Below are 27,181 nucleotides of genomic sequence, written 5' to 3' on the forward strand. Positions count from 1 at the left end.
TAACAAGCTCATAATGGCTGATTCTATGCTGCCCAAGACCCTCAGCCTTACTCCAGCTATGCTCTCCTGGTGCACCCAAAACATGATATTGCAGTTCTTCTCCAGAGGTTAATGAGACCAAGAACAGCTTTCTCAAAGCTATCCCTGAAAATTTCTTACACAAAAACAGGGAAATTTCAAATATGTAATAAGCAATTGGAGGTGTGATATCAGCAATAGACTCTCAATGTTGTTCTGAATCGACTCAGGAAAGGGTATACAGACCAAGAAAAGGAAGAAGGACTAAGTGTCCTCTGAAACATGAAATAGCAGCTATTCGGGAGCCACAAAACTCTAGATTTGTTGTATATTTGCCTTGTGTGGACACTGGAAATTCATAGGTCAAGGAATTAGTATCCCAACTTTTGGAATTACCAACTGAGTTCTTTTTCACGGAAGTACCTCAAGCATCTAAAGCTCACATAAAAAACCACATACATTGTTTTAAAATTGCAACCTGCAAAGATATGATTCGGGTTTGTTCTAAGGTCTCTGTGAGTGCAAAGGCAAGAGAACTAATTCACTGTGAACATGAAGAAAAGCCACAAGGCTGACCTTGAACCACATGGAGAGAAGTGAACAGGCTCTGGCAAAGTGCACAGGTGCAGGAAGAACATTCCAGGCACACTCCAGGACTGGGAGCACAGAGTATATGCAGAGGCAAGCACGCAGGGAGGGCAAGAGATGGTTTAAGAAGTCAAAGGACATGGGTAACATAAGGAGGCAGGTGATAAGAGATGAAACAAGAGAGAAAATGGGCCAAATTATGAAAAGCATTTATTAAATTTAAATGGCATTCAGTAGTCATTGGGCAGTTACTGAAATATCAAAGAAGGAAAGTGACATGGTTCTATTTGTGCTTCCAAGAGATCTCTAGGAGCAGTGTGGAAGAGGACAAAGGACTGGAATACAGCTATGCAATCCCATTGGAGAGACATGAACAGATGGAGAGATAAGGCAAACATTATGGAATCCATAGGACAACCACTAAAGGGAAGACAGGGAGGGAGGAATTAAGGATAGCTCTCAGAAGTCAATTTTCTGTGGCCAACTGGACATTGACCCAAGTAGCCAAGATCTCAAGCAGAGGAGAAGTACCAAGCTTTGCAGTGAGACAGGAGGCAAGGAGAACTCTCTGGACATGCTGACATCTCAGTGGGTCCTTGTGGTGAAAAGCCCAAGGAGAAGACTGAAGAAGGAGATCTGGAACCCAGGTAAAAGGTCTCACCAGAGGTACAGGTTTGAGGTCCTACTCTGGCCATACTTAATGGTGGGAGTGATGAGCAGTTCTTAGTGAGGGTAAGGACAAAACTCTGGGAGCAAAAGCAGATGGTAGCAGTGTCCATGGGGCCAGTCTATGTAGAAAGCCACCTCCTCACCCATGTGAAGCTAGCCTACCTGGAGAGAGGACAGAGGGCATTGTGGTCCCAAGAGAAATACCCACTCATCATTCTGGGATGAGGCAAGCAGAACTTGGGTCCTGGAAAAAGTATTTTTGCAGCACTACTCAGAAAGTAGGACCACTCAGAGGAATGGCTTTCCCTGGGAGCATGTGGGAGGAGATGCCACCATCACCACACCCCAAAGTACAAGACAAAGTCCTCAGAGTGGAACCAGAACCAAAGGCTAAAATTTAGCAACTAGATCACCATGTATGGTGGCATGTGCAAGCAAGTGTATGCTTCCATCTGCATTATGAACAATTTGCTATTTGCAAAATCACCTACTAAAAATCTCTTCATACCTCAGAAATCAATACTCCCTGCCATCTTGTCATCACTTGTGGACATTCATGGAATGGCAAAGAAGTTGAGTCCACAATGTGCTTGTTCCTAGCTGAGATCAAACAAGCTGATGTTCTGGGTTCTTTGTTTCAGCTCTTATCCTACAAACCAGCCCCCCTTTCACAGGCCTTTGTGTGCTGGGTTTATATATTCGTGCTCTTTGTTGGCAATTTTGCTAAATTAGACCCTGTTCATGGTGAGAAAATGCTCCTCAACGTTCCTGAGCTACAAAGCTGTGATGCCCCTTACCAAAATAAAAAGAAAGCAGCTTCATTCAGGCCTGAGTTATAGTGCTATTGACCATGAGTTCAATGTCAATGAATCTCTGTGAGCAGTGGTTCACTACTTGTGGCAGCCTTATGAAACAAAACTACCATAAGTATAAGAACTAATGGTATAAACAAAGGTTGGAATGGACCAAGAACCAATTAGTCCTAAACAAAATTCCTTATTCATTTAAAATTGTTCATGAGGATTGGAAGTAGGGATGGTTTTTGAATTTTCATTTGGGTTTCTCAGATCAAAAAAAACATTTTCTCTCTCTCTTTCTCTCCCCCCCCCGCCTCCCTCTCTCCCTCTCTCTCTTTCTGACTGATGGCAGTCAATGACCATGAACTAAATATAGAATAGTACATCACTGAGTTTAGGGCCTTTGAAACACTGCATACTTGATCTGTGACTTTTGTTATGGCTTGTGTTTAGATGTCCCCCAAAAGCCTCATGCAGTCATAGGTGGGGCTTTTTCAGAGGTGGTTGAATCTAGAGTGTATCATTGATTCATGGTGCAATGCTAGGATTAAGGGTGGGTGATTCCTAAATCAGTCCACTGATTGGTTTGGCACCACCCTAATCCTGGCAGACTAGAGAGAATATAAAAGGGGCAAAAAAACAACTGCTAAAGTCCCTTGCTTGCTTGCTTGCTTTCTACCTTCAGCCCACCATGAACTGTTTCTCCTCTATGAGGCCTGTCTGCCATGCCATCCTGCCTTGGAGCCAGCCAGTTATGGACTGAATCCTCTACAAACTGTGAGCTAAATAAACCTTTTTTCCCTTAACTGGTGGGTATTGGGCCTTTTGACTCAGCAACAAGAAAAGTAACTAAGACAAGCTTAGACAAGCTTTGCCCCTCTCCAAATTCCCATCCCTCAACTATGAGATGAGACAATGATTCCACATGATCTTGACATCAGACCCCTGGCAGTCCATGATTCTGTGACAAGTCCCAAAGGAAACAACAGTGGCCATCAGTTATCACTTTTAGACTCTGAAGGTCTTAGGAAGAAATATTTGCCAGATGTGCATTTACTGTGTTTTCTAGAGCAGGATGAGAACAGATGCATTAGATTATTGCTTTAATTCTGGGCAGTGGGTAACAGGTACTCAAACACAGTTTAATAGAAATAAGCTCTAGCATTCTACAGCACAGTGAGATGACTGTAAATTAAAATCACTTCTGACTTATTTTATGACTAACTAAAAGAGAGGAGCTTCAGAGCTCCAAACACAAAGCAATGCTAATGAGATTTTTAAAAATTCATTACCTTGCAATTTGATCAGTACATATTCTGTGCATGCGTTGAAACAACACATTGTACCCCATAAATATGTATAGTCATCACTTACTCATTTTAAAAATGATTAAGGAGAGGAAAACGTTAACTACATTGCTTTGATGGTTACACATTATACACATGCATCAAATTTTGACACTGCACTCCATAAATTTGTGAAATTAAAATAAAACATAAATTAAAAGGAAAAATGAATTCTGGGGACTTCTCTGCAGTTTTGACTTCAAAACTGACAGTAAAATATCCTCAATCATTTCAAACTTAATGGAATTAAAAATAGAAAGAAATGGCACACAGAGAAGAGTGTCTAACTGTGACGATTTAAAGCAAATGGCTGGAGTGATGGAAGCTGAACCCCTCCATGCACATGCCAGGCTACTCTGGGCTCCAGAGCTATGCTTTGGGTCTCTCAAAAGGACCCCAGTGGCTCTTACCAACAATTGTGTGCTCCATTAAGCACTTGGCAAAGGACTGGTTGGACATGTGTGACCCAGACGTTTCTGTGGAAGGTTGTCCTCCCAAGTGGAGTCCTCATCTTAAGAATGTGTGCAGGATTAAGACGTAATCCGTCATTTCAAAAAATACAGTGATGCATGAAATAAATACTCAAGTTGAATTTTTCTCCAAAGAATTCTTTAACTGTGGAGGATATGTTAATAAATAGAATGCTTTATTTAACACAAGATATTGCTCTTCTATCTACATTATCAAAGGTCAACGAGGTAGTAATGGAAAAGTTTGAAAAGGTAAAACACATTCACACACACACACACACAAGAAATGAACTTTGTTTTAGCTCTTTCTTTAGCCGATGATGAAACCACCATAGCTCCATGCAGGCGCACACCTAATATTTGTGGGGATCCAACCACCTTCTCTTCCCATCTTCATCACACACCCAGCGAGGTCTCATGTGCACAGTGAACCCCCTAGCACACAGACAGACCTACAGACAAAGCCCCTGCAGGTTCTGGCCACGGGCTTAGGACTCCAGGCAGCATGGAGGCTCCTCCAGGAGAGCATCTCCTTGATTCTTCCGCAAGGGACATGGGATTGAAGGCACAACAGAACCAGCACATGTGGGCCTCTCTCAAGCTGCTATTTTATTCTCCTCCACTTATGACAATGCATATGTCTTTGCATGGATTTCCTAAACCCCCTTCCAACTCGAGTGTCTAAGCACATCAAAACTTGTTCCTCCAGAAGGATTGAAAACATGACGTGTGTTACAATTTCTACAATATACCTGTAAATTCGTGAAAGCACATGGAACTAGACTCTGGGGAATAAGGGTAAGGTTTCTCCTATACTGAAGCAGCTGAAGATCTAAAACAAATAAAATTAATCTTTTGTGGAGGAGCAACTATACGCATTTATGAAATATGGAAATGCATAATCACTGCTCTGTCTCCCCTTAATATAGCCTCCAAGATGTACCATGAAACCTCTACAATTACACAGCCTTGTCCATCTTTGGCAGCTGGGCAGTGCCTGGCATCTACTGGATTATCAATAAATATTTGTTGAATTAATAAATTTAAATCACTCTTTCAACCTGCAAAATGTCTAGGCCTTTGCCCTAAACAACTGGTTTAATTTCAAAACCCACAAAATAAAATGAACACGCACTCCCTGTCCCATATACCGTTCTGGGACTACAAATGACTCTTATAGGAGGAAACACAGGTTGCCAAACGCTGCAGCACTATTTCCTCAGCTATTCGGCTATTCTTCGTGGTGAGAACCTAATTTACTTATAGAGTGTTCTTTGAAAGGCTATGTGAGCTCTCCAATTTTGTCTTCACACCACCAGTGGGCCCTGGCAGCAGCAGCTGTGAGTGGACAGTCTTAGACAGGAAAACAGTGGTGGGAGCAGAGGCCCAGTCATCACCACACCTTCAGAGCCTCCTTGTGATGCACAAGGGTGTCCTGTACACTGGTTGGAAGCACCAGAGATCTGTGGCCCTTCAGGTGACATTGCTTTGCTCTTGTCATCTCTTCCTCCCTCACCTCTTGGACGAGATGACTTTGCACTCTACCAAGCAAGTGCTGGGCAGACACAAGAACCCCCAACCACACCTCAGGAGAAGAGCTGGGGAGCAGGGGAAAGACAGGGAATACTCCGAAGTGCACAGCAGTACTCAAGGCAAAAGTTACATTGAGAATTATTATGTTGAGAGTTGGACTTATTATGAGTGATCGTAGTGTAATCACAGTTTTCTACGCTAAGTATATATTACTTCCGGGCCCTGAGAGGAACAAGAATGTTATAAGAAAAGACCATCTGAAAGGAAAATAAATCATCCCACTAAGTCACTCAGATCTAATTCATTCCTGGTAGCAATTTACTAAATCTGATATATACTACATTCAATAACAACATCTCTGGCTTCTACCATGAACCAGAATACCAAGTAACATAAAGCATGACCTCTGCCACAGAGTTCACAATGTAGCTGGGTGGTAAGACACACCACACACATGCACACACACATCACATGCTCGCTCACATGCACGCACACACCACCCTTCCCATCCTTGCTCAGATGCCATGGTCCGAAGGAGACCTACCCTGACCGTACTGTTCAATTAGGCAGCCCACCTCCACCCAGCCCACTGGTTCCTCTAACCTAGCTCCAATCTTCCTTTTTCCATATCACTTAGCACCTGCTCGAAGCACCCTGAGTTGGCAGTACTAGGCTGGGTAACGACAGCGCCCCCACTGAAGCCACAGGCTGTCAAAGGAGCAGAGAGGAACAGGAAGCTAGGGGTTCCAGAAAGTGCTATGGGGGGGACACTTGACAGAATTCGTTTTCCTGACTCTCAAACACTTAATCCTCGAGGAGATGGGTAAGAGCTCAAAGCACCAGTTGATTTTTTTTAATTGCAAAGTGTGTCAGTCATCAAAGTAACTACCTCAATGGTCCTTGCAGTTTCAGGTCTGGGAAAATACAATCTCTTCATTCCAGTAGTGACAAGTTAAGATCAGATTCCACGTGTGTCATTCTGTGACCTCAGGTTCCCACTCTATAAAGTGAGGACAACAGCAGAGCCCACAGTCAGGCACTGAAGGAGAGAGTGAGCACCTGAGAGCCTGGAGGCTGGGCTGAGGGCGAGAAGCAGACTGCAGCTGGTCCAGGCCAGCCCCACACCAGGTACTCCTCCCTCTGCTGTCCCCGTCTGCTCCCACGCACCTGCCTCTTCTCGGTTCCTCGGTGTGTACAGCTATAATCACACACCACGCCAGGCCTTGCCCACACCTGCTGCTGCATAAGACCCCACCCCGTCCCCCCAAGAGACTTTCCTTCGTTTTGCAGGTCCTTGTAATCTCAGGGTGCATGTTTCACAGATGCTCACAGAACAAGCAATGAAGCTCGAGGAGCTCATGTGTTCGGGGAGCAAAGACATCCCCGGAACCCTGGGGATGTGGAGAAGACTGATTCACACGGCCCTGCTTTCCTCCTGCTGCCTGATTTGCAGAAAACTCCAGGAACTGCTCTGTGTGTGAAAAGAAAACCCAGGGTGACAACGTTGCCTGCAGCCAGGAAACCACGGAGAGTCATTTTTTCAGGAAAGGAGAAAAACCCTCCTTCATCATGTCAAGGAGTTTCAGGTCCTCTTAGAAAGCAGCTCTAAGAAGGTCACACAGTAGACAGTGGTAGCCTTTTCAAAACATCAACTTGACCCTGGCCTCAAATCTCAGGGTGTTTATAAGCGAGACCCCACCCTTCTTGGCAGTCCTCGGAGGGACAGCAGAACATGTGTTCCACACATTTCTTGAGTTAAGTTTCCTCTCAGTGGGACCATAAAGGTCAACTGTATTCTTTGTCCCTAAGGGGAAAGGAAGTTCGTGGTATCGGGCCACATGTGTTAGCATCTCCTCTGTGCTTGGGATCTGGCCGTCAGCTCACGAGGCATTTCTACTCCGCCACATCACAGTCAAGCACACAGAACTTGAATTCCACTCCTACCCTCAGCCAGCCCCTCGGGCAACACTTCACTTAGTCTCTACAGTCAGCTCGTTCACCTCGCTCCTGTCCTCTCCTGCCAGGCAGAAACTCAAATACTGTTATCAACCTAAGTCTACAAGAAACCATTCTAATCTTCTGCCCCCAGAACTGAATGTACCTTAACCAATTTTGAAAAAATTCTGTCTTCTGAGCACCAGAAATCTGTTTAAAACAGAATCAATATCTACTTTCCCAATGATTAATCTGAGACTAAACTGTTTTTCTTTCTCTTTTTTCTTTTGGTACCTGGGATAGAATTCGGGACCTTGCACTTGCAAGGCAGGTGGCGGAACCACTGAGCTAAATCCCCATCCCTAAACTGTTTTGAAGCTGTTCTCTGAACCAAATGTGCCATGAAACAACTCTTCATGTCATTAGAGTAAAGCAGTTGTGAAACGTCTCGTGTCATATGTTTCTTTGGGGACAAGGTAGGGCACATGGGTCTGAAAATAATTTGATATTACTAGAGTGAAAAGTTCAAAAAGTGGTGGAAAATGAAACTTCAAACCACTTGTCAAAGTTGAGTCAGAGGTCTGGAATAAATTCGACTAGGATGAGTGGCCTATGGCCTAGTTAGGTAGTGTCAGAAGAAGGTCATGAGGCAGCACCAGGTAAGTCAGCCAAGGGCAGACAGGAGGAAGAGTAAGGACGAGAGGAAGGAATGGGCTGAGCAGTCAGGAAAAACTGGACAGAGGATACAGAAGGCCAACTGAGGCAGGATCTGAGAGTCAGGATCAGGAACCTGGAAGTTAGCAGAAAAATGGAAGAGGAGAGAATAAAATCAAGAAACTAGATTTTTTAAAAAAGAACCAATATTCCCAAAAGACCTTGAAATAGTGGAAGGCGCTCTAATTACTGAAAATACGAGAGCTGACTGGCCTGGCCAGGCTGGCAGGGCTTGGGTGTTCAGAGGTGGTAGATACAGCTTCTGAAGCCTGAAGGTCTGCCCGTGACGGTTTCCAGATGGTGGCAAGCATCCTGCACGTACACATGCCCTCTAAGTGTGTCTTTGGAATCCGTGATCAAGTGAGTTCCTGAGGATCTGAGCTACAGGCTGCTGATGCAAATATGTATAGCGCGCAGTCCGTTCAGATAAGAATGAGCCTTATGAAGACAATGTCTCAAAGAAGTGCTTTGATTTAGTTTTTCCCCCCTTTAGACATTAGATTTTTGACTTTAATAATTGGGTAAATATCACCTGGTATTTCTCTCTACTGTCACCCAAGGGGTCCTTTAATTGCAAACTTAACAGGTGACCAAATGATGTTCTAAGGACAGCACGCACTTGAATACCCATGCTCCATGTACCAAGCCCGGTGCATGTGCCCAGGATTCTGACACCAGCCTCTGGCTCAGGCTCACTGAGGAGCAGCAAAAGGAGCACTTGTGGTATCATCAGTGTCCTTTTGGGGATCCCCCACATATTATTGTCCCAGAACCTAGTTTTTCCTTGACAACTATCTTTCTGGAAGCACATTTCAGATCAAATTTCTTGCTGCTTGGCTCCAACCATCAACTGAATAAAATCCACGTTTATCTCCCAATATCCCCCTCCTTATTTCCCAATACCCCCCTCCGTGTACCTTTCATACTAGCCAAGAAGAACTAAATACTCTTCTCATCCATGTCTCACACTTCTGCACTTTCAAGCTTTGCTCAAGCGTTTCCCCATCCTGAGATGTCCTTCTCCCAGTCCTGTTCTCTGGATTTAAATTCCACCTATCCCAGACCATAGGCTCATCTCCCTCGACAATCGCTAGTTCCAAGAGGCTCAGCCCACCACCATGTGATTTGAAGCACTACTCCAGCAAATCCTCTATCCCCGCTACCCTCAGACAGGAGATCATACTCAACCCAAGCCCGTTTAGCTTTGAGTAAATCTGTTGGTGATAATACACTTAGCCTATGAGCAAATTGCTGAAATGAGGGAACAAGAATACATGTTTACAACACGGTGGAAGTGATGACTTAAGGACATGTTTCCATGACAACAAAAGTCTTTGCATAAAACTTAAAAAATACTCTACCCGGAAGTAGGACGGGTGACTCTAAAGTGACAACAGCAGGGAGCTTGGCGAGTGGTAAAACTGCTGTGCAGCCTGACTGTGATGATCACATAAATCCATAAATGTGTTCAAATGCAAGGCACCAACACCAAAAAGATGAGAAAGTCAATTTTATTGTATAGTGATGCTTTTAGTTATGAAGTGTTCTACCAGAGAAGTGAAATGTGCATTCATGATTAGTCCTTGTTTTTCTGAAAATAGCCACCAGTGGGGTTAAAGGAAGGCTTAGCCTTTCGGCTGCCCAGCTCAAGGAGATAAACAGCATTGTTGTGTGTTGGGGGTAAGAAGAGAGACTGCAGGGAAGAACATGTTCAGACTGAACGGTACTGTACAGTTTGAAAACTTTGGGCTTTAGTATACATAGTGTCAGGCTTAATTTGCAATTTCCTTTCTCACATACCTTAAAACAAGACCTTAATACAAATATAACATACAGATTTTATATATAGCTTGTCTTCACCTAACCTAGACCTTTATATTTATTTTTCATGTATTATTTTTCATCTAATTAGTTTAGTTATTCAACTAAATCTGGCTGCAGGTGAAAAGGCAACTTGCTTCAGAGCCATAAAACTATGCGTGTTTTTGGTGTGACTAGAGTTTTCCGAAGTCTGCTGTAATCCCATCATTTGTGACATACTTCATCAGGTTAATAATTCATTTCTATTTTATGAGAGATCTGATGATTACAGTAAAATTTAAATATGTGAAACATAAATGTCCTAACACGGTATCCTTTCATTGTTTCTTTACATTAATCTAATTTCCACCCTCACCTAATTCTGTAACGATTCTAATTGAAATCTGCAAGGGCTAGTTAAAATGTAGGCTCAAGTGAAAAAGGATTTAAGTGAGTTCTTAATGGAACCCAGAGACCTGCCAAATTTAAAGGCTGCCTAATTCCTATCCAGGTTATTAAAGATTTTCAACAGGGACAAGGTGCAGCCCAGAATCTCAGCAGATCTTACTGAGGGCCATGATAGCCTGGTCAAGTTTTGGTTTAATTTTTTGTGTTTATTTGTTTTATATTTTTTCACAGAGCATGCAAAAACAAACAAAACAAAAGTTCCTCTTATTAGTATTCTAAAACACACTTTCACCCAGCCAGGTTATATACTTCAGATATTTTATAGTGTATCTCTATTTTGCGTAACAACCATCAGAGTGTATAATCAATAACAAAAACTGATTAAAATAGGAGGTTTGGAAAAGTCTTACCGAAAGTGTCCATGCTGAATTAATCAATATACTCTCTACTTGTGAAGTCACTGGGTTTTAGAAAAGTAAGATTCTAAACCTCAAAAAAAAGTGAAAGGCAAAATTGTTACCTCAATTCTCTGCCTCAGTTAAAGTTCCAGTTTGACATAAGGAAAGCTTAACAGTGGCTAGACTGAAACAAAAAAACAATACACAAAAAGATGAAAGGGCGTATTTTTCTAATCACATACTTCCAAGCTCCCACAGGTTTAAAAGTACTTACCATTTTCTCCAATTTTGGCTTTATACTTTTTCTCTGGAAAGATTTTAATGGCAAGGTACCGAAGGCCCCTTCCTTGACAAACAACAATATCATGCCAGGATTCTTTGACCAATTTCTCACTGAAAAATCTTAGAGTGAAAGTCTGAGGAAATCTCTGCCCAGAAAGGAATATTACTCTGGAAATATTTTTTCTATAAAGTTTCACAGTGTAACATACAAATAAGGGAAAACTCTTCAATCAAGACATTGCAGTCATGGAAGGCGCAATATTAAAGAGTGATTGTAAAACAGAGGTGACATTTTGGGTCCCTTTTCTGGTGTCACTACACTGAGTAGCTAGCCTATCACTTTGCAAGAGCGTGTAAGACTCAGTGACTGTCAGGTCAGACCACTAGCCATGAAGACACGGCCCCACATCCATCACCTGGAGGAAATCAGGAGGGGCCCCAAGAAGTCAAAACAATGGAACTAAGAGAACTTGTCTCATTGGCTTCTTTTTCCAGCCATCTGCATGCGACTCTGCTACTGTCAAAACAATTTCTCCTGGCAGACTCTCATATTTTCTTATCCTTGCAACAATGATCTCACTATTACTGACCCATCATAATGAGAAGAAAGCCTGCTTCCAACCATGGTTCCCAACAGAGGTGATGAGTTTGTGCAGCTCCATCCGTATTCTCCCAGGCTCCCTTGTTACTGGCTGAAGGAGAAAAGGCGTAGGCAATGGCCAAGAATAATTGGCTGCTCTGGAGGTCAAACCTGTAGCCCTAATGGGATGCACAATACCTAACCCCTCTGAAAGAGGGAAAGAGCCCCTCAGAGAATCGACCTCAAGGCAGCAGTAATAAAAATCAGTTGTCAAGGAAGTTGAAAAATTGGAGAGATGAGCACAAATGACTAGGCCTCTATATGGAGAGTCTTTGGGGGAAAACATGGCTATTAAACAAATCATAAAACAGAGTATATAATAGTTCTGCAAATAGGATGGTCTTTGCTTTCAAAAATTAGTCAAGATTTAAAGTAATTTTATAACACACACATGAGCTCCCAAAATGCCTTTGCCAACTAACAGCAGGTAGGAAACTTTTCTAATTACAGAAGTAGTAAGGAATCTAAAAGCTACCTTTTTAAACTAAACTGCTAGAGCTATTTTTTATGTTTTAATGTTTGTATTTCCTGCAAACAAGAGTTTGGTCCTGAGTTTTCTTTTGGAATTGCCAGCGTTCTCTGCTTGGTGATCTCAGCATGGCTGAAATGGACCTTGAAGGTTATGCATTTCACCCTCTTCACTTCACACATGAAAAGAACAAAGAGCCGCACAGTCTGATGCACAAGGGCCAGGAGGCACACAAGCGTCTGCTTCTTGTTTGTTTGGTTGGTTTTTTGTACCGGGGTCGAACTCGGGTCCTTGCACTTTCGAGGCAGGCGGCAGCACCACTGAGCTAAATCCCGGCCAAGTGTGTGCTTTCTAAGATGATGCTCCTTGCCCCCAGCAAGCCTACTCCACTGCATTACAGCTCCATTTCTCTAACAAAAGAGAGTGAAAAGGAGGCAGAAAAGGGCACCCACCCTTCTGCCCAGACCACCACGAGAATGTCACGTGATCCTCTTACAGTCTTTGTGTCTATGATCCCAGATAGAGCCATACTTGTCCACTCCGTTTAAAGGAAAGAATATGTGGTGGTTTGTTTGAGAAATATAAGCAGCCTCAAATGGATTCTGGAAGTTTTACTTTATAAATCATGTCTTAAATTAAAAATTGAATGGTGTCTGAGGATCCGTGACCCTTCAACACAGTTACCCTCCCACCCTTTCCAATGTTTCTGAGAACAAGAAAGTCACGAAGAGCTGGCAAATGCATTCTTGTATTACTCTGTAGCCTTGGCCCCAAGCCCTGCGACAGTTCCACTCACATCAAGGTCAGCAAAGGTTGCATAGGCTCTGGTCCTTCTATGTATTCCCCTAGTCCAGCCTGCAGTCTCCTCTTCCTCTTATCGCTCTGCTGACAAAGTTTAGCCAAGGAAATGTACCAAGGGGAAGGAAGGCCTAGAAAGGTCTAAAACAAGGCCACAACAAGCCCAGACCTTGACTTCATTCTCCAATTACAGCAAAGACCCACAGCCTCATACCATGGGCCAAAAAATACCTTTGACCTTGGTTCACTCTTATCAGAATTCCTCATCTTGATTGGGGGCTAGGGGAGACAAAGCAAACACAGAAACTAACATTTGCACCAAAGTCAACCCCAATTTAACACTGTAGTGTAGACCCACTCTGAGACCGGATTTAAATAGAAGCCTGCACGTCAGACACCCAGCACCAGCTCCATCATGATTCTGATTGATTGAAATGACCCCTCCACCACCTTCAAATAGTCATTTGCTTTTGTTCAGGCATAAAAGATGAAGAGTAGCTATCTTCTTCTAAACACATAATAAAATCCTATATCTGATTTGGGAAATAAACTTTCTTTTAGTTTCCTGAGCCCTACATATCCATTTGGGCATGTGAAAAGAAATGTAGTCCAAATCATTGGGGGAAAGAAATGTTGTGAAACCACTGAAAGCAAATCAACATCAATAATGTTACGGCTTATATTTAGATTCCTCTGAGATCTTCATGTGCTCATAGACAGAGTTTTTGGAAAGTGATTGGATTATAGGGGCTGATAGCTGACTTGCAGTTGAGATCTTGGGCCTAGTTACAGGGAAGTTACTGTGGGTATAACCTTGAAGCCTGCCTCCTTTCCTGGCTCCTCCCTTTACTTTCTGCTTCCTTGCTTCCCTGATGTGAGCGGCTTTGCCCTACTGTGCCATTCTACCATGGTGTTTCTGCTTTGGAGCCAGCCAACTATGAACTGAGTTATGAGCTAAAATAAAGTTCTCCTCCTTTAAGTTGTGAGTGTCGGGAAAGTGACTAAGACAATCAACAACAAAAGCCCCTCATTCCTTCCCTTGAACTGCAGTCCCACACTTACTCTGAAGCCTCCTCTGTTAGCATCAGTGCATCTCAGCCTATGTCCCTCCCACTGGGGTTCACACTCTATGATATCATGATAGGATAAGCAATGAACACAACTAACGGTGTCAAAGCCAGTTAGTCCAGGGAGCCTTTGGCCAGGTTCTGTCCTTCCCTCTCTCACACTTACTTCCTGGAAACCTTTCCACTCATGCCCTGATCCACTTGGTGGAAAGTTTCGGGGGAAAAACTGGACAGCACAGTGTGAAGTCAGGTGCCTCTTTGCTTGGCAAGAAGGAAAGCCAACCTGTAAATACTCTAGTGTTGCCCATTTTCTGTACAGAGAGAGTGATTTATCACTTGAAATTTTTGAACATTCAAGAGTGAAAGTGTTTTGGTCTAGGTTCTGAGTTTAGGGGTGTCTCAGGGTGGGTATGTGGCCCACTAACTGCTTCTGCCATCTGGGAGACAGGGTGACTTCAGTGAAATGCGTTCTCAGGTTGGCAATATTTTGTATGTTGCAAATTCAGAAAAGCAAAGGAAATTTAACTATTTGATTTTACATTAATGCGAAGTAATGAGTCAGTGCATGTAACACAATCTGGATATTATTTGGAAGGGCTGAATCTGGTCACTCTACATAAGGAATTGTCTATTCCCTGTTTGTGCACTGACTATGATGGCTCAGAGAGGTGTGATCTAACAAACTTTTGCAGTCCTTGAGATACAGCACTTACGCTAAAACCACCAAGATGCTCCTCGCAGAGAGCTCCAACACCTCTCCTCACTTTGACAATAGGCTCTTTTACCCTTCTGCAACTTGGCTGCCCAATGAAAGCTAAATGGTAGCACAGAGAACTAGACCTCAATTTCCTGGCTTTTGTGCCTTTCTTCCCAATTTCCCTTGGTTGTACAATTCCACATACACTTTTGGTGTGCCTCCTCAGCTCTAACCATGTTATTAAACTATTATTACCTAACAATACCCACATTAATCACCGTGACAGATGGAAACTAGCCCTGGTCATGTTCTCTGAACTGAATGTCAAATAATCCCAATGCTAATGGGGATGACGCCAGCCAGGAATTAGCCCTAAAAGCTTCTGTTTATCCCTCCACTCCTTTCCTATTACTCTTCATTGCAATGCCTTTTTTCTTGTCATGAGACTCCATGCTTCTACATGGAGCAATTCCTCAAGGAATTATGGGAAATGGTTTTCTGTTGACAGACATCATATAATGAAGATAAACGATGGACGAGTCTGAGGTCCTAAATCTGTAATTCCCCTAGCAGTGCACTTCCAAATACATGGAGCATTTCTACAGGCTTAGGCAGCAGCAAGCTTCAAACCTGGAAAAAATTCCCCATTCAATCTCCTTTCTCAGACTAGGGAAAAGAAGTGGTATTACACAAAAAATGTAAATCACTGTGAGGTAATACACCCCAAGTGATCCCTTAGAAGTGTTGAGGGCATATAAACAGTTCCTTTACAAAAGCGCTTTGCTCTGGCTTTGCAGTGAATAGGAATGCTGGGTTCTCTTTGCTCTTCCTGAATAAATTCCAGGGTGGATAAAGAGTTTCACATAATGGTGAATGTCTTCTTCTAAAAAGATGGATATTTTTTAAAACTCAGTCATGCAATAGTGCTCTTTTAGCTAAAGCTGCTTGTTATCCTATCCCTTAAAAAGCTATTAGATGTGGGCTGGGGATTTAGCTCAGTGGTTTCGCTGCCTGCTTTGCAAGTGCAAGGACCCGAGTTCAATCCCCGGTACCAAAGAAAAAAAGCTATTAGATGTGTAACTTCACACAACTAACAAGTTATTAAAAGAAGGGAAAAATATAAGAGGCCAGCCCTGAGAACTGTAGAGGAATGAATAACTCGTTACCTGCTATTTCCACTGAAGGATGCTAAAAACCTTTCAAAAGGTTTTTCATGGACTTGTTAGCTGAAGATGTGCTACTCCGCTGATCCTATTAAGGGACAACAAGCATCAGCATCAGAAAGGAGAATAGGCCAAAAGCTGCTGCTGCTTTTGCCATCGACATCACTATTGCTATCTCAGGATTGACTGAGTCACTAAGCACCCACATCCAAACACAGCCTCCAAGTCTAATATGGCAGCCACTGGCCAGTTTTAAATTTTAATTAGTTAAAATTAAATCAAAAATTCAGTTTCTCACTTATAGTAGCCGCACTGTAAGTGTGCAATCGGAATGTGTGACTGCAGCTGCCATATTGAACAGTGAGAATGACAGAACATTTTCTTTTTTTTTTTTTTTCTGGTACCGGGGATCGAACTTGGGTCCTTGCACTTGCACAGCAGGCGGCGAAACCACTGAACTAAATCCCCGGCCCTGATAGAACATTTTCATCAGCTCCATTGGACAGCACTGGCATAGAGAAGTCATGCGTTTATCTGCTGAATAACTACTTATTGATACACTGGTCACCAAAACAGTGTGTGCACTCAAGGAATTTACATGCTATAAGGGGGCAGCAGAAAACAAAAACACTAAGCAAAGGAGATTGTTCTGCCAGCATCCATGGGCTGCAGGGTTGGGTGGACAATGCCTAGCTGGGGGCAGAGTACAGTGGAGGCTGGAGTGCATCAGGTGGCCACCGATCTTCCTCTATGGTGACACTAAATGCCAAGAAAGATGCAGCCATGAGAGCCCAGGGACAAGCGGCTCCATCTGAGGCAGGAGGAAGTGCTCAAGTCCTGTTGTGGGTCCCACCTGGGGCACCCAAGCGGCTGGAAGACAGCAGCTGGCTGGCAGGGCCAGGAGGTGACAGCTCTCTCAGCATAGACCAGGCCCAGGGGCCCCTGTCACTCATGACAGAAGGTTCAGACTTCATTCTTCACTCCTGAAAGTTCTCAATTTGGGAAAAAATAAGCTTCGAGAAAACATTCGTTCTCTTGATCTCTCACCCAAAGCAACTGCGATGAGGAGCACAGCCTGGCTTTGCAGGCAGCTGCTGCTAGGAACAGGCAGACCTCAGGCTTCCTCAGGTGTGCTCTGAGCGGCAGCCTCCAACAGCTCGTAGGGGCTACAGAGACAGTTTGTGGAGGGTGGGCAGCTAGGGAAGAAGAGACCTCACCTGCTGAAAAGCAGTGATTGGCCTCAAAGCAAACCCACCCCCCCAGCTCAGAGCCTGAGGCGGTAGAGGAATCGGGCCACCCAAATAAGCAGCAGGCTCACTCTCTCCATCTATGAGCTTCTGCTCAGGTTAGTAACAGACTGAAAGATCAACTCCTGTGCCTATTGACAGAGGGGTATTTGTCAAATCTCCCTTTTACAGATGAGGAAATTGAGGCTCAGAGGAAGTAAATTACCTTTCAGCGCCATGCAGCGAATGATTTTCTACTGTCATCTAGATTAAGTTAGCCATTTTTAAATGATATACGATCGGTTTGATTCATAAAATGATTCACTTACACATTAGAGATGAAATGGATTGTTCACCCGCTTGAAAGGAAATAGCCAGCATTCCAGGAGGCTGAGACAGGAAAATCCCAAGTTTGAACCCAGCCTGGGGAATTTAGCAACTTTAGAGAGACCCCGTCTCAAAATAAAAAATTAGGGCTGGGGAAGTAGCTCAATGAGAAGGAAAGCCCTGGGTTCAATATATATCTGCCTGGCTTTTCTTAAAAGTCCTTTAGCTAGAATAGTACTGTCCTGCTTTTTTGGATCGAGAGGTAACCAAAAAGGGTAACCTGACAATGCAGGTAAAGATGCAAACAGAGTAGAAGCCAAGAAGACCCCTGAATGTCACAAGAAATCTCAAGGGGCCCAGGAGCCGCTAAGACAGCAGGAAGACGGTGGTGATCCCCATGAGAATCCTCCTCACACTGGCTGTCAGTCTCTAAGTCCCAGTGACAGAGGAGCAGAGTCCCGCAGAGCTGAGTTCCGCCCTTGTTCCTCTTTTTCTCCCCTCATCCAATCAAACAATCAAACCTCAGTGCTGCCCTCATTTTCCTTTCCAGCAGAGGGACGGATTAGTTGCCCTACCGTTCAACTTTTAGTACATTACTTATGCTGGCTATTTTTTCAACCATTTCACACAGAACTCTCAGGTTTGAAATTACAGAAACCTAAAGTAAACACTTTTTTTTATCCTTTTAAGAAATCTTGTTCTAATTAGGTGGTTCATTTTTATGACCAGATGCTAAGTTGGAAAGTTTTATTTTCTCCTCCCCCACCCCTTGTAAGAATGAGATGTGCCAAAAATTACAAGTTCTGATTTTTTGGAACATTTTCAGTGTCAGCAACCCTGTAATGTTTGTTACCTAGCTAATGTTTGTGGACAGTGAACACAAAGAGGATGTGGAAGGAACATGGCTGATGACTTATGTGACAAAACCTAAATGCCAGGAGCCCTATCTTTCTGGCTCTGTTTGATTGTGATATAAGACACTTATGTCTCCAGATTTCTGGTCTCTTTCACTAGAATGAAGAAGATACCACTAGTATCCTGGCTAGTTACTAGGATGAAGTAAATGCACAACACACAAATCAGGCTCTTAGGTCATCAACTAGACAAACACTTCAAGATGAATTAACGCTGGTTTCCCATTTTTTGTGAAATATATCTTCCACGCAAGACTTTAGGGACTCAAACGATGGCCTAAATTACAGACTAGGATAGTTATAGATTGTGAGTGGAGGAAGATAACGTATTGGTTGCCAAATCTCTCCAGGGAAGGACGCAAGGCTACACAGAACCAGACTGGATCCCATACCAGGGCTGAGCCCTGTGACGTAGGACAGCTGCCCACTGGTTAAGAACAGCCCCAAAGTGGAATCAACCTCTCAGTTCAGTCAGGCCAGGCAGACGTGCGCAATATCAGACCCAAAATCCGAATTGCCAGGGACAGCAGACCCCCACACGTAAATCTAAATAGACTGTAGCTACAAAATCTGGACTAACATAGAATATCCCACAAATTACCCAACCAAATCTGACAGAGGACAATATCACTGAGATTTTTGAAATAGTGAAAGGAACATAAATTACCCTGCTAGAAGTAAACTTTATTCACAACCATTCATTATTTTTTTAAATGATTACAGAATGTACTTTATAATAAGTACAGTAAAAATTACAATTCAAGGCTGAAATGACAGGACCCTAAAGTGAATAAGAAATAATTGTGTCAAGAGTATCTGGTGCTGGGCCGGGGATTTAGCCCAGTGGTTCCGTCGCTTGCCTTGGAAGTGCAAGGACCCAAGTTCGATCCCCGGTACCAAAAAAAAGAGTATCTGGTGCTGATAATCCTAAATTAAAATATATAAGCATGATGAGCAACTGTCATAATAATACATCTTCCATCACTGACTATTTCACCAAAATCGTTCATGTTGCAAGCTCTAAATGTCTAGACAAAGAAAGGAAATCCCTCCTACTTCCAAAGTCAGTGTTTTCTGCACAGCGTGTGGTTTTATTCACTGTTGCCCCAGGCCTTGTTGGAACACACTTCCCTAACGCATCCAGGGAGCTGTCAGCAGGTAACCCAGTTGCCCTTTCCTCCCCGGGATGCTGTTCCTTGTGGTATTTTGCAATAACTCATAAATAACTCGCCTCACCACTATCTCTGCCCTAAAAAGTAAACTGCATTTTTTCCTGTTTTGGAAAAATCAAAAGTTTTCAAAAAAACATGGTAACCAGATCAAAGAGGCCTGATGGTGTATACAAGCCCAAGAAAGCCACTTGTCTGTGAGTCAGCGTGATGAATGAACAGCTTTGGCAAAGTCTCTTGTCAATGGACACAACAGAACCCAACACAGACATGTCCATCTGTTTAAGTCCTGTGTGTATGTGTGTCTGTGTGTGTACATAGCAAGAAACAATATAACCTTTATAAGCTAATAACACTTAGGAATACTCATTTCCTGGAAATGTTTATGGATGTGTCTATTGAAAACACAGTGAGAGATGCTAGAGAAAGAAAGTCAGGCATGGAACAAGTCCTTCCAACTTTTACGATCCTTCCTTGAGGTAAGTTCACTTTTCGTTTCTTCCTGAGACACTATAGCATCAAGGAGGCTTGGAGAGAGGTGGAAGGTAGATCTGGCTAATGCTGGAATGAGCCAAGATCGGATGCTTTCAAAAAGTGAGTTCCAGTATGAGAATAAACTCTGGGATCAAGTGTTTCAAATCTCCTGCAGCTGAACTCCTCTCTGCTCTCTGCAAACCTCCTCAACACTGCGCATCTGCCAGTCTGCCCTTGGGAAGGGTCAGCCCTGATGGTCCCACGCTCCATGCACTGTGCTCAGTCCCTCTTGGCAGCTCCTCTTCCTACCTTACGTTGACATTCGGCCTCCTCCCTGGGTAAAGAGCTTCAGTCCGGATCCTGTATGTTTCTGTGAGTATTTATTGAGCACATACCATGGTCAGTTACCATATTAGATGCTGTTGTCAGAGCCGTACAGATAAATAAAACATTTTGAGAAGCTAAGAGTCTAAAAAGGGGAGGGAAGCAAGAAAAGAACTGCCATAATGCAAGACAGAAAAAACATTCAAGCAGAGGACAAGAGAAAAATAAGTGACTCATTCCTTCTGAGGTGTATCTGGGTATTCCCTGTGTGGTGAATGGCTGAACCTTGACTGATCAAGAGGATTTCTATGGGAGCAGGAAGAACATTTCAGACTGAAGCAGTGCATCAGCTCCTAGTAAAATGAAGCACCCAGAAATTAGCAGAATCCAGGCAGGGTAGAAAACACTGGAAGGAATGGATAGACTTAGGAAATTTACGGACTGAAGAGGAAATGCCATGCCCAAGACATGAGGATCCAGCAGCATGACCAGCACATGGTGGAGCCTGCAGAGCGATGGGCCTGGTGTCGAGTTCTGTGGTGAACATACTGAACTTGAGCTGGGGGCTTCTCTTTTACAAGGTTTGGGGGTAGTTCAAATTTTGGAAGTCATTTTCACGGAAATGGGGTTAGACTCAGGTGGGTGAAATCAGAGCCAAAGCAGCCTTTACCTGTTCACTGTTGAGTCCCAAGCAGTTGGAATAATTCCTGGTGCATATGAAATATTCGCTCGATATTTGTTAGATAAATAAAATCTAAAGGGAGAAAGTAAGCAGAGAATGGTTATTAAGGAAGGCTTATGTTTACAGAAGAAGGGTCAATAGAAAAAAGAAAAAATTAATAGAAGAAACATAAGGAGACTAAAATACCTCAGAAACCAATGAATGAGTAAATCTTAAGAAGGAAAAATATATTCGAGTGTTTATTTAGCAAATATTTATTAACACTTCCTCATGCCAGAAACTATTCTGTGTGTTGAGGACACCGCAATAAACGAAACAAACCATGCCCCTGTAGAGCTTTCTAGGTAATAATTAGCAATGCTCAATGTCCACAGCCTCTGGGGATGTTCATAGGGTTCACATAAGCAAATCTTTACTAGATTTGGCAATTACCGCAATGATCAACCTTTAATCACCCCGAAAGGGCAGCCTCCTGGAGCAGCAGCAGTAAGAACCACATGTCCCACACTTGTCTGTTTTTCCCACAAGCCCTCGAGGGTAGAAGTTGACCCCCTCAAACAATATCTAACACTCATACAATATCTAGCAGACCCCGCTTGGCTACATGTACTAATCATTGATAAGCATTTAGGAAACCAGTGTTTGGTGACGAAGCAGTCCAGAGTGAACTTGAACATTAATTGAATCCATTCACTTGCTGTCTGTTAAAAAAAAAAATAGAAAGAACATTCATTACCTTGTAAGTTATATTGCTCAGGTTTTGGTTCAAAGAAATAGAAATGATGTATGTTGGGTTAAGTTTCAGTAGGCAAGTGATACCACTATGTGCAATGTGGAAGAAGGGAATTATTGCAGAGACTGACCTTACACAGTTGTAGAACTGGTAAGGAATTCACCAGAGGACGGTCCCCTCTGTGTGCATCATGGGCCTTAGGTCTGAGTCCTGCCAGCAAGAGAACAGATGGGTGTGCAGTGAGGGAAACCATGTCACTCTCAGCACTCCAGACCTCAATGGGGATGAGCGGAGACTGTCAGCGAATTCAACGCACACCTGGCCTATGATCCAGGAGAACTGAAGGGACCTGGAGGACTGCAGACTCAGTGCCTGCCCCTAACCAACGGAACACCCAGCCGGCCAGCGCAGGGGCAGCAGGAGCCGTGGCTTCCACCAGCCTGCAGAGTGCAACAGCTGCTGCTTCACTGCTGCCTTCCAAATCTCATGCAAATGTCTTTTGTAATCAGCCCCATATTCATCTGAACCTGAATCCGTGGAGGAAATAATTTCTGGGAAAAAGTTCCAGCTGAGTTGATCCATGCCCAAGCCCCAGGGTCCTCACAGGTCTATGTACCCCTTTTAACCATGCTTAACTTCCAAAGAAAGACAACGACAAAGTCATACCTCCAACTAACATCACAACTCTTGTCCAAAACTCAAACACTGACCACTGTCCCTCAGAAAATATAAAGCCCCTTCACTCCCCTTTTGGTGACCCTCATTTTCTTTCTAGTTGAGTAATCTCCTACTTTAGTGTCCTATAACTTAACTACTGAGATATATATCACGGCAGGGGAATGGAACAGAGGAAGAAAACTGTGTGTCCATGTATTCATATTAAAGAAGACATACCATCATATTACAAGTCTGTTTACTGAAACTAATCATGTGGTCTTAGCTGATACTTGCAACTTCCTTTTTCCATCACCCATTCCATATTCCCTTTGCCTTCAACAGGTACTTCAGCTCAAATATATTTCTTCTTGCCCCTTTTGCTTAGTAGCAGTCCCCAAAAAATCAAAATCATTCTCCCCCCTCCTCCCCACCCCTACTCATTCAGCGGCATAAGGAATCCACATAGTCAGGGGGCAACTTCAACTTCCAGCTTAATGGAACCTCTGCTATGTCCCCTGGTGGAAATCTTCTACCATTGGAAACTATGTCTTCTCTACTAGCAGAACCCAAAATTACTGGAATAGGCACAAGAATCTCAACACTAAAACTCTAGGGTTAACAGTGAATGGAGATACTCCCATTTCCTTTCCTTAATGGACTCAACACATGGATCCTGCTATGGGAAAGAAAACACTGCATATATTGGTTGCTGAGTTGGGGCATATACATGACCATGAAGACATTGTCTCAGCCATCCTAGGTGACCCCAGCCAGCTGGCACCCTAATTGCGTCTTTACAAGACCATTCTACCAGTCTGTCTGGCCAGCTGCTTCAGGGTATCAGGGAAATTGCTAAGACCAGTGAACTGCATGAGCAAGAGCCCACTGCCACACTTCATTGGCTATGAAGTGAGTCCACTGGTCAGAAGTAATACCCCATGAATACCATGAGGATGAATGAGGCTTTTTGAAAGCTCACAGATGGTGATTTTGGCAAAAACAGGGAGGGCCAATCCAAAGTAAGCATATATTACTGAGGGTGTGAGTGTTGCCCCTTCCCCCCTGAAGAGGTCCGATGTGATCAATCTGCCAACAGTGGCTGACTGATCCTCTGGAGAGCTCTGAGATGTTGAAGTCAGAGTGTGGATCAGACAGTGCAGGAATCAGCTATCTACAGCCTATTCCTTTTATGCATGGAGTCGGTATTGCTGAGACTGTACCCCTCTCTAGCTCTGTCACTATTGTGTATCAGCCCACTAAAAGGGGACAAAGGTGTTTAGAGAAATAAACACAGAATTCCAAAGATCCAGTCGTCTTGTCAACTTGATTATTGAGCTCATGTTTATAGATGCTGCTCGCTGGTGAATACTTTTATGAAACATAAATATACTCATACTTTACACTTTGGAGAGGTCTACCTGCAAACCCCTTCCTCAGGCCTCCTTGTCAGTGGTCACCAACTGTGTTCCTTCCGAATCACTGAGAATCCAGCCAAATCACTCGCCCTGTCTATGAGTGAGGACATCTGCTCCTCCAAGCCAAGTGAGCAACCACGTTCCACTTTATGTTCACTACAGTCTTTGAGGGTCACCTACAAGTAGGGGTAGAGTGTTGCCACTGTCCACATTCAAGTGAGGTCATGCCATTGAACAGAACCATCTGAAAACCAGGCCCTGATTTTCTAGCCAGCTTAAGTAGAAGGAGAAGTTTTATAACAAGCTATAAAATGGCTTGCCAAATAAATGGGAAGTTTGAAAAGACAGATTCAAGGCTGAGCTTCCAAGACTGATTCCCAAAAGCCATAACACAGAATCAGGCCACCAAAGAAGCTACTGCCCCTACCGGGACCCAGACACTACCTGGTCCCCTACCAGGACTAGGTGAAATTGGAAGCCATAACTCTAGCCATTGGATACAGAAGCAAGCCAGCTCTGCTACAATCCACTCCAACAAATGGATCTTCTATCTGCTGTTTCTCCATAGCCATAAAACCAGACACAAGGCACTAGTCCTCTGCCACACCTGCTACAGAAAAACTACATGCCTCCATGTCCTCCACTTGACATGAAACAAACAGAAATGTGAGCTGGTTTCATGATGTTTCCTTTTTTTTCATTTTCCAAATCTCATCTAGGTACATCTACTTAACTGAACCTAAATCACATCCAAGACCCTGACTGCAAGGTACTCCTGGAAATGTAGTTTTTAAGCCTCTAAAATTCTATAGAACAGGAAGGGACACAAGAAGAAGGTCGGAGTGCATGTTCTGCGAGCAATTTATACAAGAGTGGTGGCTTCAAAGCGAGGTAACATGAATGTGTTTTAGGCAAAAGAGGAACCAAAGCAGGGAGAGATTTGACACACAAAAGAGAGAAAACTAAGAGTGTAACAAAACTGCTCACTTCGCAGCCAGGATGCAAAAGAGAGGACAGGACGGGAATGGGGCCAGGGTCTCACAATCCCCTTCAGCCCCAGGGGACTTTGATTCTAATTCAAGCAGTCCCTGGACTTACAGGCAGAAAAAGAGAGTGAGCGGTTTACCTGCTGCTGGGCGGCCTTTGAAGCACACAGTACCCCACCCCACACCCACCCCACCCCATGCCGGAACTGGAAGGCAGAGTCAGTCAGCGCAGCAACACAACAGATGAACGCTGCAGATAACAGTCTTAAGACTCAAGCCGAAAGAGAAAAAGCGCAAGTTCCTCTTTCAACAGAGAGAATTTAATATAGGGAATTGGAAGACCAGGAAAGCAAAGCTAGGCCTTGATGTAACCCCAAAATAGTTCATGCAGGTGGCAGCAACGACGTCATCCACACTGAGAGAACAAAGAGAAGTAATGAGAATTATTAGCTGTTGAAAGCCAGCAGAGCGAGGGTCAGAATTTCAGGAAATGTGCAGTATGGCTGGCACCGCTCTCTCCAAAAGGATGAGGAAGAAGCCTATGCAGCTGGAACCCAATTTTTGAGGAAAAGAGCTCCAGCTGTCTAGAACTGATCCCTGAAGTGATTTTGTGAGCCTGAGTGTAAAGGTGAAGTGAAAAAGGAAATGGAACAAGTTATACCGTCAGAAAAAGTGACCATTTCTAGGGCTACATTGGCAGGAACAAGTAGACAGGAAGGAACAAGTCTCCTCTTCCTCCTGCATTCCTGCAGGCTCCTTCTGGTGCCCCCTGTTGGCTGAGCCTAGCAAAGCGCCAGGGGGCAAAGCAGAAAGGCAGTTTGCAGAATTCCAGCCCCTGTATCACAATGCCTGCACCACATAGGCAGGAGGTTCGGGGCTGAGAGTCAACAATTCACTCACAGGATATTGTTGTCACCAAAGGAACACAATGCTAGACCTCCTTAGATGAAGCAGCAGCATGAAAGAGAGAAGAAACACCTTGGACCATGTGTGATAAAGAATCCCTCTGCCTAGACCAGCAACTCTTCTCTTAAACACAACTGCTGCCAGATTTTCAATCCAGTGGTCCAAAGCCATGTACAGCGTTCTAAACCAAAACACTTGGTGATCTTAAGTAACCCTAAGCACAGTGCAGTCTGGATGTGCTATCTAACAGGAAAGCCCAGAGACCCGGGCTCCCTGCCATCTCTCCTGGCCGTTCATTCTTTCCTTTGCTATTGCAACATGCATGGATCCTCAACCCCTAAAAAACTTTTTAAGTTAAAATAAAAGAATAAATACTTCCCTGACCTATTAGTGAAGCCACCGTCCCATGTCCCTTCGCCTTTTCTCTCCCATCTCCTCTTCCTTGGCCCCTGGGCACTTCCCAACTTGCTACAATCCAGGCTCTACCTCCACCATTCTACTGAAGTTTCTCAGACTGATGTCACTCGTGGCCCCCTTATTGTAAAATCCAGCGGACTTGTTCCAGAGTCTTTTCCCCTACCTCTTTCCGGTTTCCCTCTCCTTCTAATCCTCCACGGGAAGTCAGGGCCTACTCTCTGCCGAGTCTTCCCAGGGTCCTCGGCTGAGTGGGGCTACTCTCTGAGCCAGGTCTCTGATGGCCTCCTGCTCTTGTCTCCACAGTACCCTCCAAACTAGGAATCAGTGTTCCCTCAAAGGTTAGAGACTGTGTCTCACTCACCTTTGTATGTACAGTGCTTACTCAGTGTAGTGATTGGCACATCATAATATTTGATAAATACCTATTAACAAAGAAATAAATGGATGAATGTTTGTTTGTTTTTTGGTACCGGGGATCAAACTCGGGACCTTGTGCTTGTGAGGAAGACAGCAGCACCACTGAGCTAAATCCACAGCCCATGGATGAATGTTTGAGTGCACCAAGAATTAAGGAAACTTTTAAGTTTGTTAGCAATAGGACCATCCAAAATTCTTCCAGATTTTTGTCCCAAACTATTGGCTTTATCCAGGAAGCCACCTTACATAATACAAATTAAATCAGACTAGAGGGAAAAAGTATGTACTTTTCTCCTTTTCTCTCTGGACATTTACAAGAGTTTGGATTAATAACATCCTTTGGCATTTATTGGAGTTTTTAAAAGAAACCACCCTGAAATGTGTTACAGCTCCAGTTGCACAATGGTAGAATAATTCATTGCAATTGAAAGAAAGGGAAACTGCTCTAGCAAGACAATCCAGAGATTCAAGCCGTTAGAAATTTCCTAAAGGAATAATAAGGCAAGACTGAGATGTCGATGCCTGCCCTCACCAGGCATTAGGAAGTCATTTACTGGCACCGTCGCATGGAAGCAGCAATACAGACGCCTAGGACAGGGCACTGTCACTGCCCACCCTGGGCCTGCGGAGAAGTGGGGCAGAGAGCGAGCAGGGAGGGTGGAGGAGGCAGCCTCGCACACGGCAGTCAATCACATTCAGCCGTCAGCCCCCACTCCTCACACACATGTGCATCTGAATGACA

General features: G+C 43.8%; 1 long non-coding RNA gene across 3 annotated transcripts in view; it reads right to left on the reverse strand.

Moving 5' to 3' along the window:
- LOC110346587 (uncharacterized) overlaps positions 1–27,181 on the reverse strand; it is a 95,105-nt gene that overhangs the window by 46,992 nt on the left and 20,932 nt on the right. For 2 of the 3 annotated variants that reach the window (XR_015449063.1, XR_002390715.2), the window contains exons 3-4: positions 20,897–20,980; positions 9,452–20,272 (exon numbers count right to left, since the gene is read on the reverse strand). This is a non-coding gene — a long non-coding RNA (uncharacterized LOC110346587). Of the gene's footprint in view, positions 1–9,451; positions 20,273–20,896; positions 20,981–27,181 lie in introns of those variants that run through there. The other variant, XR_015449064.1, reaches the window with a different exon arrangement.

The sequence above is a fragment of the Heterocephalus glaber genome, unplaced genomic scaffold (assembly GCF_053883595.1).
Source record: "Heterocephalus glaber isolate CG9 unplaced genomic scaffold, H.glaber_assembly_v1.0 deba00000613, whole genome shotgun sequence".
Lineage (NCBI taxonomy): Eukaryota > Metazoa > Chordata > Mammalia > Rodentia > Bathyergidae > Heterocephalus > Heterocephalus glaber.